The sequence below is a fragment of the Salvia splendens genome, chromosome 7 (genome assembly GCF_004379255.2).
Source record: "Salvia splendens isolate huo1 chromosome 7, SspV2, whole genome shotgun sequence".
NCBI lineage: Eukaryota > Viridiplantae > Streptophyta > Magnoliopsida > Lamiales > Lamiaceae > Salvia > Salvia splendens.
In genome coordinates, this window is record NC_056038.1 from 26,648,984 (window position 1) to 26,659,691 (window position 10,708).

General features: G+C 40.4%; 1 long non-coding RNA gene across 10 annotated transcripts; it reads right to left on the reverse strand.

The window, feature by feature from the left end:
* Positions 1 to 48: 48 nt before the first annotated feature.
* Positions 49 to 10,017, reverse strand: LOC121810941. 10 transcript variants are annotated; one of them, XR_006052480.1, is made up of 10 exons: positions 9,815 to 10,017; positions 7,503 to 7,603; positions 7,329 to 7,421; positions 7,060 to 7,162; positions 6,677 to 6,774; positions 6,447 to 6,512; positions 6,154 to 6,238; positions 5,943 to 6,040; positions 459 to 567; positions 49 to 265 (listed from the first exon to the last, which is right to left on the reverse strand). It is a non-coding gene; the product is annotated as an uncharacterized LOC121810941 (long non-coding RNA). The 10 variants fall into 10 exon arrangements; XR_006052479.1 differs by having other exon boundaries at positions 49 to 270; XR_006052482.1 differs by lacking the exons at positions 49 to 265; positions 459 to 567 and adding exons at positions 3,433 to 3,840; positions 8,068 to 8,151.
* Between the last annotated feature and the right edge of the window lie 691 nt (positions 10,018 to 10,708).

Here is a 10,708-nt window from a genome sequence, read left to right on the forward strand (position 1 = left end):
AAAATCAATAACAGTGGCCAGAGAAAATAGAAAATAGAAAATAGAAAGTAGAAAATTATAATAGATAAACCAGAAGGTAATTTAGTTCAACAACCAAACTATGGAGCAAAAAAGTTTTTAATAAGTTACAAATCTCTAGTTTAATTCCTCCCTTAATTCCTTATTTCCTCTCGCAATTCATCTCACACCGAAGGATCCAAGTCGGAGGTAGTTGCTCTTGCAGACAGAGTCTAGGTGTTGACGACGAGGCAAGAAGCTAAGTTTCCTGTCCTGAAAAGTGACAAATCAAAATGCAGCAACGATGCCCAAAAGCTTGCGATAGTGATGGGATAATTTTGATGGATATAAAAAATAAAGACAAAGAAAGGGAAAAATTAACACAATTCATTAGCATGATAACCAAAAGACCTATTAGTATAACAAAGATTAATACATTTGTATGAGTTGCTAACTCGAACCTTGGATAGCTGGATTTATATGGAAACCCTTCGAGATGATTACGATGGAGAATATCTAAAATCTGTTGCTTTACTCTTAATAGTTTATTCACATATAACACCACTCCACCTACAAAAATGAAAAGTGACATAAACAAAAGAATTAAATAAAGGGTGGATGGATGCTGAATTTGAAATGGTAGTATGATATCATAATTTCCCAATGAATCAAACTAAATGAGGTACAAAAATTAGATTAGTTTTGAAGAAACAATTCGGGGATAAAAAAAGTGTATATTTTCTTGAATGAGTATCATACAATGGTTCATACATTTATAGGTCTAGAATTATTCTCATATGAAAAACTAATTTCTGCCTAATATACAGGGATTACATTCTATCTAAGGAAGGAGATCAATTAGGAATCAATCCCAATATTCTCGTGATATCTTCCAACACTCCCCCTCAAGTTAAGTAACGGGGTTGACAATACTTAACTTGCCCAATACCTCTCTAAACGACTTCGAGTTAACAGCCTTAGTCAATATATCTGCCAATTGATCTTCTGACTTGACATAAGGAAACTCGACAATCTTAGCTTCAAGATTTTCCTTTATGAAGTGTCGATCCACCTCCATATGCTTGGTTCTGTCATGTTGCACTGGGTTTTCTGAAATACTAATTGCAGCTTTATTATCACAAAACAATCTGCAAGGTTGCGGCGACTGAAGATCGAGCTATGTCATGAGTCTTCTCAACAACAATATCTCCGTGAGACCACTCTTAATCCCTCTAAACTCTGCTTCGGCACTTGAGAGTGCGACCACCTTTTGTTTCTTGCACCTCCAAGTGACAAGATTTCCTCCAACAAAAGTGAAGTATTCGGCAGTCGACTTTCTATCATTTGGGTTACCAGCCCAATACGCATCACTGAACCCATGTACTTCCAAGTGGCCATGTTTCTTGAACAGTATGCCATGTTCAACCGTCCCTTTCAAAAACCGGACGATCCTAAGTACTGCCTCCCAATAATCTTCCTGTGGTGAATGCATGAACTGGCTGACTATTCCTACAGCATATGCTATATCGAGCCGAGTGTGGGAAAGGTAGATGAGCTTTCCTACCAACCGCTGATATCTCCCCCTGCCAGCTAACTTCACCCCTTCGAGTATCTGCAATCCATGGTTCTGTACCATATGGGTGTCAGCTGGTTTACAGTCTATCATCCCAACTTCCGCAAGCAAGTCAAGTCCATACTTCTTTTGGCTGATGAAGATTCCTTGTCTCGACCTTAGGGCCTCAATCCCCAGAAAGTATTTGAGAGAGCCCAGATCCTTCATTTCAAAATCTTTGAACAAATTCATCCACAGTTCACCTATTTCCTCTTCGTCATCCCCAGTGATAATCATATCATCTACATAAATGATCAGGCATGTAATCTTTCCGCCTTTCTTCTTGAGAAACAATGTATGATCTGAGTTGCTCTGCTTGTAACCATACTTCTTCATTACTTCAGTGAACCGTCCAAACCACGCCCTTGGAGACTGTTTCAGTCCATACAACGTCTTTCCGAGCTTGCACACTTCACCAGGTTGGAAATCATCAGTAAACCCTGGTGGAGGAACCATGTACACAGGCTTTGGCAGTTCCCCGTGCAGAAAGGCGTTCGTCACGTCAAACTAGTGGAGGGGCCAGTCTTTATTTGCCGCAATTGAGAATAACACTCTTACGGTATTAATCTTTGCCACTGGGGAGAATGTTTCGGCATAATCAACTCTGTATGTCTGTGTATACCCTTTCGCCACGAGGTGAGCCATATACCGTTCAATTGAACCGCCGGGTCTCCGTTTGATGGTAAACACCCATCTGCAACCCACCGCCTTGACTCCTTCTGGCAACTTCTCTTTAACCCAGGTATTGTTCCTTATTAAGGCTTTCATCTCTGTGAACATCGCCTCTCTCCAATGCTTGATTTCCATTGCTTCTTCGGCAGTTTGTGGTATTTCCTCCTCCTCATATAGTGCTGCCTAAAAAGCTAGGGCCATCTTTGTTAGATTTGCCTGTGCAAAATTCGCCACTACGTACCTACTCTTCACCCCAATTTTGCCAGGAGAGTACCGGTTTGGAGGTACTCCACGATTGCTCCGAGGTGGAAGCACATATCTGCCCGTATCACCATCCATTGCATTCTCCTCAATTTCTGCATCGTTAGTATCAACATTAGTATTCTCTTCGGGTTCCAGACATACCTCGGATATTGGTTGAGGAGGAACGATAGGACGCGGATGAGTTGACTCTAACGGGGCTTGCTCGGCGGGAGTGACAAGAACAGTCTTTGTTGGCTCCTCAATCAAGGGGTTTGGAGGTGACACAAACCAACTTAGACAGTCCCCATAATTATTTTCAGGTTCTCTCTCCCCTTGACTGCTAAGGTGGTGTGGGTAAAAGAACTCGGTTTCTAAGAAATTGCAGTTTATGATGATGATTTTTTTGGTGTTTGGGTTGAATCATCAGTATCCTTTTTTATTTACTCCATAACCCACAAAAACACATTTGGTTGCACACGGGAAAAGTTTAGATCTCTCGTGTTTGGAAATGTGAACATAAGCAGTACACCCAAAAACTTTCGGTGACATGCCAAGGGATTATGGGATGTTGGCTTGTTTGGAAAGGATGTCAAGAGGTGTTTTCATTTTTAGGATTTTGGTAGGGAGTTTGTTTATGAGGTAAACGACGGTGGCTATCGCTTCTGGCCAAAGAAAGGTAGGTACTTTGGAATCAATCATGAGGACACGAGTTACTTCTAGGATGGTTAGGTTTTTTCTCTCGGCCACCTCATTTTGTTCGGGTGTATAGGCACATGAGGTTTGGTGAATTAGACATTTCCCCTTGAAAAATTTCGACATGGTATTATTACCAAATTCCCTCCCATTATCGGACCGAAGGACTTTGATTGTAGTGTGAAATTGAGTTTGGGTCATTTGAAAAAACAAGATAAAATTTTCAACTACCTCAGATTTATGTTTCAAGAAATATATCCAATTCATTCGTGTACAGTTATATCTAAAACCATTCCTCCCAATAACAGGTGCAGGACCCCACACATCAACATGAACCAAATCAAACATAGATTGCATACGGGCATTAGAATGTTTAAAAGATTGTGTCTGGCTCTTGGCCAAAACACATGTCTCACAAGAAAAATCTCTAGGCAACAAAAAATCGGGAAACAAAAGTTTAAAATAACCATGGGAAGAGTATCCTAGTCTTCTGTGCCACAGCCAACCTCTTCTTTTGTGGATCCGCGAGCCAGCATTGCACTCCCATGGTAAGCTACCTCGTCCACGTAGTAGAGCCCTTGGTTCTCAGTGTCACGCCCAACGATCCTCCTCGTCCGAATATCCTGTAAGATGCAAAAACTTGGGTACATTAGTAGTGTACAATTCAGCTCCCGTGTTACATGACTCACAGACATCAATCGTTGAGACAAGCTAGGAACAAACAAACAGTTTGATAATCGGAGATTCAGAGAGATTTCTATGGTTCCCGCCCCTTCCACTGTAATTAATTCCCCATTTGCAGTTCGAATATAGGTTTTAGTAATTTCACCAAAATCAATAAAATCAGATCGTTTCGAAGTCATAGTATCAGTGGCTCCGCAGTAAAAAATCTGATTTTATTATCAGTATTTTGCACACTAAATGCAGCGGAAATATTCAATAAAGGTGCAAAACGATTTTGGGTCCTAATTTGGTCAACATCTACGGTCAATATGAAATTAAAAGTACTTGGGTGGGGTTTCTTATAATTTCGCAGAGAGTGGGGTAGTAAGCATAATTCAGGCAAAATATTGGGTGCAAAGCATAAAACTCGAAATTTACTAGGGTTTGATATTTCATCAAACCCTTTACCTCCTGAGTAGCCGCCGCCTCCCCATTTCTGCGATTCTGTCCCACCGGCTTTCTCCATGAAATTTCCGACGCGGATGTAGCCGATTCTGCCGACGCCGCCACTCCTGGTGCCTGCTTCCTGATTCGGAGGGTTGTGCGGTTGATTTTCCCCTCTGAATCTACCTTCGCGGTTGGGAATCGCTCCCTGGTTTTGCTGCTCGGTTATGCCGACAGCGGTGAACCTCGCCTGGGCAGCTTTCTGCCTTTCGTCCCACCATTCCGGGTATCCCACCCGGAGAAAACAGCTCTCCTTTGTGTGTTTATTCTTGCCGCAGTGAGAGCACCACAATTTGCTCTTGTCCGGCTTCCCTCCGGCTTGGTGAGTGGCGGCTCCGGCAGGTGGAGGACGCTGCGATCTGCTCCAGTTGGTCGGTCTATCTCTTTGGGCTCCGAATCCATACCCGATTTCCCCTGATGATGTATCGGCGCTCCCTACGCCAGTGGCATCTCCAGTGGGTGATGAGGATGCGGGTGACATGATCTTGCATCGAGGCACCTCCTTCTTCACCCACGCGTAGGCCTCTTCGACTGAGGGGTACGGCTCGATTTTGAGGATGTCTCCCCGAATTGCATCATACTCCGGGTTTAATCCGGTGAGGAATTTGAATAGCCTCTTCTCACTTGTGAAATATCTGAACTGTTTGATCCCCTTATCACAGCACGTCACCGGCTGCTTTTGGCTTCTGTCGACATTAATCCATAATCCATGGATTCGACGGTAATATGTCTCAAGATCTAAGTTCCCCTGTTTGATTGCTATCACTTTGTCTTCCAGGTAGTAGATGTGGTACTAATCCGCCTTGCTTTCGAATGTAATTCGAAGGTTGTCCCACAAAGCTTTAGACGTTTGGTGGTGAGCAAAATCGGCAATAATATCATGCTCGATATTGTCAATTATCCAAGAGAAAACCACGAGATCGGTTTCCTCCCAATCTCGGTATCCCTTGCTGTCTGGTTCTGGTGGTTCATCGATTATGTGGGAGTATCCTCTCCTTCCTCCTATCACGACTTTCATAAGTCGCGACCATAACAGGTAGTTCTTCCCGTTTAGTTTGAACGCCACGGTAACGTTCTTGCTTGACCTCAACCTCGAGGGTTCGGTTGTGGGTTTTTCATCATCTGTGTCTGACATTTTGTGTGTATAGGGATGGATTTACGGGTTTGGTTTCAGCCTCTTGGCCGAGTTTTGGTATGACTAGGGCTAGGATGAAATTTTTCTGAGCCCCAAATCATGCTCTGACGCCATGAAGAAACAATTTGGGGATCGAAAAAGTGTATATTTTTTTGAATGAGTATCATACAATGGTTCATATATTTATAGGTCTAGAATTATTCTCATATGGAAAACTAATTTCTGCCTAATTTATAGGGTTTACATTCTATCTAATGAATGAGATCAATTAGGAATCAATCCTAATATTCTCGTGATATCTTCCTAACAAGTTTAAATAACCAAATGGCTAAAATGATGAGTAACAATAAAAAATTAACATCATATTCATCACCTAAAGGAGTATCTTTGATGAACAGACACGTAGTTAAGATAGACACATACCTAATAGAAATAATTATTTTGTTGAAGTCTCAATCTCCAACCTATCGACATAATTCACACCTATTTGTCCTTCACTTCGCAAACAGGTTCATAGTGCTCTATCATGACAAAAAACAACTAAGTTATGATCCATGATGCAGTAGAGTTAAGGGGAATAGTGAATAGAGCAGCAGAGATATTTCAACAAAACATGAACATATTAAGTCAGTACTGCTTTGATAGAAAGTATTGCTTCCGAACTTTGATAGAAGGACGCTTGACAGATTTAGCAGGAACAAGGCTACATTCATGAAACTCTGTAACATCCATTAAAGGAAAATGTGTTAAAAAAATGACGTGTTTGTACTATATGTCATGAAAATTTCAATAACCATTATTAACTATGCACATCTTCTATCAGAAATCACCTAAACTAGTAGCTTATACATAAAGCTAAAACCCTTTCAAATAGGTTCCAGAATAATAGATCGAATATTGAAAGAAAGATCAGCTTCGTGCACACACCCATTGCTCAAGAGGTAGCAGAGAGCCCTTGAACCTGACACTTGATTTCCAGTTCTTTGTTTCAACCTGTGAGCCATTTCCATTCACTAAGTGTCTGCTTCTCCATGGAAAAAAAGATAATAGAATCGAGGCATGTGCACATAATAGAGAACTGATGTAAGAAGGCTATGACCAATACTACTATAGTTATTTGGTAAAACATAAGAAGATTGTAGCAAATTTACATTTACCTCATCTTTATCATTGATAACAAAGGAACCAACTCAAACATAATGAGACGAAATTATAGATGTCAACATACAAGCTTCCAACTTGCCATAGCAAAGTCCTGTTTGTAAATACATACAAAATAAATTAATGCAATTAAACAAAAAAATGTCCTGAATTTAAAATTTTCACTTGCTTATTGTGAAGACCAAAAGCAAACATTGATAAACATGGACCACTAGGGCTTTATTTTGTTATGGAACTTCCTGAAATGTAGCTTTTACTTTTTTTATAACAGATAACATATCCCAAATCATTAAGAGTCCAAAGTGTGAATTTACGTTAGTAAATAAGGTAGTCGTATTTTTTTAATTTATACTAATCTTCAGAAAAATAAATAAGTTACCTGGCGAGCAAAAGCAAGCAATCTGTGACCTGTCTAAGCAAATTTATCAATGATGAGTGCACTTTGTTTGCTATGTCTGATCTGTATATTCGAGGCTTAGAATCTGCAGCCATGGATGATTTTGGCTTAGTAATAATAAGTAAATGGTTGAATTTACTCGTTGGAACTTGATACATACACAACACAATATATATACAATGTAGGGAGGGAGAGAGATAGAGAGATGAATTACTTATTTCACCAAAGGGCGTGAAGTTCGATAATGATACCTTCTTCTTGAGGTGTTAACAGCCCCTTTTTAAGGCCAGGCCTCAAGTAATTCACACACCTCAGCCTATAGCTCTCCCCACTCCTATTCAAACCTGATCACCATAAATAGGAGTACATAACAATATTCACAACATGTATTCTTTCTTTTTCTATATTTAGATAGATATACCTACCTGTGCACTTAGAGACAGAGCTTCATCTGACTTCACCATGCTACGAGATATACTGAAAGAGCAGTTGATCTTTTTGAGGAGTCCAAGGCCATTTTAGCCACCTGCAGTTTGCTCCATTGAATTACTATGCACTATATTTGTATTCCCAAACTAATTATTTTTCAACTATTTGTCTGAAGTTTCTATGGCAGATAACTGTTGCACAATATATTCTTATAACAAAAAATATAGAGAAATAAATAAAGGCTAAGATCAAGGCTATGGCTTAAGTGAACCATTACCTTTACTAGGAAAATATGGGGAGGAAAGTAATCTAATCTAATTTATTAAGAGGAAAGTCCCCTTAATTCACCTTAATCATCTAATTTAGTTCTACTTGTAAAACTGTATAACCACAAATGACTCAAATATAATTCTTGGTGCAACTAACTCCAATATTTCAACCATAATGTGAAGAATTTCCATCATCATATTTTTTAAACTAGTAAATATCAGAAGAATATATAATCAAATAATTAGAAGTCATGCTTCAACTACAACAAAGAATAAGGAATTAGGCACTGACTCGAAAAGTTCTGTCAAATTGTTCACATAGTACCAATGGTATATATCCCCACAGTTTGGATAAGCTTTCTTGGCTGCAGACTCCCTGTAAGCACCTTGAACACCATGGAAAATATTCAAGAGTAAAGGTCCTTTTGGTCCTAAACATATGGCAATTTTTTTTATTTTGGTCCAAAACATTATCTTTTGAATTATTCGGTCCCTCACATTTGAAATCGGATCACATTTAGTCAGAAATGGGAACTGTTAAAATTTAACGGTCAACGAAAACCGCGACGACGGAGGCGATCACAATGCCGGCAATCGCTCCGGCGGAGAGCTTCTTCTTCTTCGGATTAGCGTTTCCGCACGAATTGAGAGGCTCGCCGCAGAGCGAATTGCTGAGGAAGGAGGATTTAGGGTTTTTCGAAAGGGAATTGGGGATTGAGCCGGTTAGGTTATTGCTGGAAACGTCGAATTGAACTAGGGCAGGCAGATCTAAGGGGGGGATCGGGCCGGAGAAGCGGTTTTTCTGCAAATAGAGAGTTCCTAACTTGGTCAAATTGGCGAAACCCGGCGAAATCGGGCCCAAGAAGTTGTTCTCCGCTAGATTGAGCCGCACCAGCGAGGTGAGGGAGAAGAGGGTTTGGGGAAGCTCGCCGGTGAAGAAATTGTGCTGCAGGTAGAGATTGCGGAAGGAGGTGAAGAGGTAGGGCGGGAGGGGGCCGGAGAGGGCGTTGTAGCGGAGGCTGAGAGTCTACAAATTGGTCATGTTGGAGAAGGATTTGGGGGGGAGCTCGCCGGAGAGGCCCATTCCGGGGAAGTGGAGCTCGACGACTGAGGAGTTGTCGGGGGAGCAGTTGACGCCGGGCCAGGCGCAGGGGGTGGGCTGGAGAGGTTCCAGAGGAGGGCGGTGCGGTCGGAGGCGATGTTAAATTTTAACAGTCCCGTCCATTTCGGACTAAATGTGATCCGATTTCAAATGTTAAGGACCGAATAATTCAAAAGATAATGTTTTGGACCAAAATAAAAAAAATCGCCATATGTTTAGGAGGACCAAAAAGGACCTTTACTCAATATTCAACCAAACTCTAAACGGTTGTGTTTTGTGTATAATACACATTGATTAACATGTCTTTTTTTAGCTTTTTGTGCTTCCTAGAGTAATTAAGGACTAAGTCTATGTAACATTTTAATCAAAATAAAATACTAATGGTAATTATTATCATGCTGATGGCCGGCACACAAAAGTAAATGGACCAATTTGTTCTCCAGTTTCTCTCTCATTCAAGCAGTATCAACCACAATTCTTCTTTTCTCTTACTCTTACTATAGGCAATTCCATGCAAAAAAAGAAAGATGATGCAGTAGTTGATACTCCACTTTAAAAGCTCTTATATTTTGAAGAAAAAACATGGCAAATAAACAAGATTTTTCACCAGCTTCAACACCTATAGTAGCTCTCCACCACAGAAATGGATCGAGGTGTACTATATTACTATATTGAATCATCAGTGTCACACAATATTGACCAGCTACAGCAAAGACTTCACATGCTGATTTAGGTTTTCATGCATCAGTAAGAATCTATTGTAGTACTTAAGGTAGAAGAAAGGTGGGAGAGAGCGACCAAGTTAACCCTAGAAAATCCAATTTAACAAAAATCAAAATTAATTGCCCAAAATCCAACCCGTACTTGCAATACTTCAATTCGTACTTATAATCCATGCCAAAGAGGTGTAATAGGTGGGTCGAAACAAGATTCTCACCTTAATTCTTCAAGTATTGGAGCTTGACTTCAAAATTCCCTTTTAAGTGGAGACTAGAGAAGGTAGAGAGTGAGAAAAGTAATGTGATTCAAGGTTGGAGATGACAAACTGTATTCCGGCGATTTGGAGGGAGGATATGGTGGATCGGTGGTGGCAGCAGCTGGGCGACGACGGAGGAGAACGATTTTTTGTGCATTAGGGCGTCTTTCTGCCTTCGTTGCGATTTTTTTAGTATTTATATTAAATGAAATTTGTATGATTACCGACGGATCCTATTCTGTCGGTAAAAATATTAACAATTAAAAAAAGATGAATTGATTATTTACAATATTTATTCGTCGTATAACAAAAAATACTCATAAAAAGTGAAAAATATTACCGACGTACAAGTCCCACGGAAATTCCGTCGGTAAACTGATAATTTTTTGTAGTGTTCTTCCTCCCTCTTCCTCATGTGTGTGTAAACACTGGTGCGTGTGAGTGAGGTGTGTTGGAAACCTCTGGTTTCTGGTCTGTGATTCTTGGTTGTGTGAGGTTTCTGGTGTTGGCTAGAGTTTGTGTGAGGAGAGATCTTGAGTGTGTGGTGTGAGATCTTGAGTGGTTCTTCAATAAGGCTACTAGATCTAGGGTTTCTGAGATACAGTGTTGGTGGATTGCGGTCTGCTAGTTGCATCTTCACTCTTGTGGCAAATCAAGCTGTGATTTGGGGATATTGTGGGCTCGGAGTTAATAGACATGTGCGGTTGTACCTAGTGCAACTTGAGCCTATTGTTTTTCGGATCCTCTTTCACTTTGTTCTTTTTCTGTCTATCTTTTAGGCATTATTGTTTCCTTTAAGTTACTAGTCGTGTTTTGATGTTTCAGGATAGATCTAATCAAGTAGTTGCTTAGATC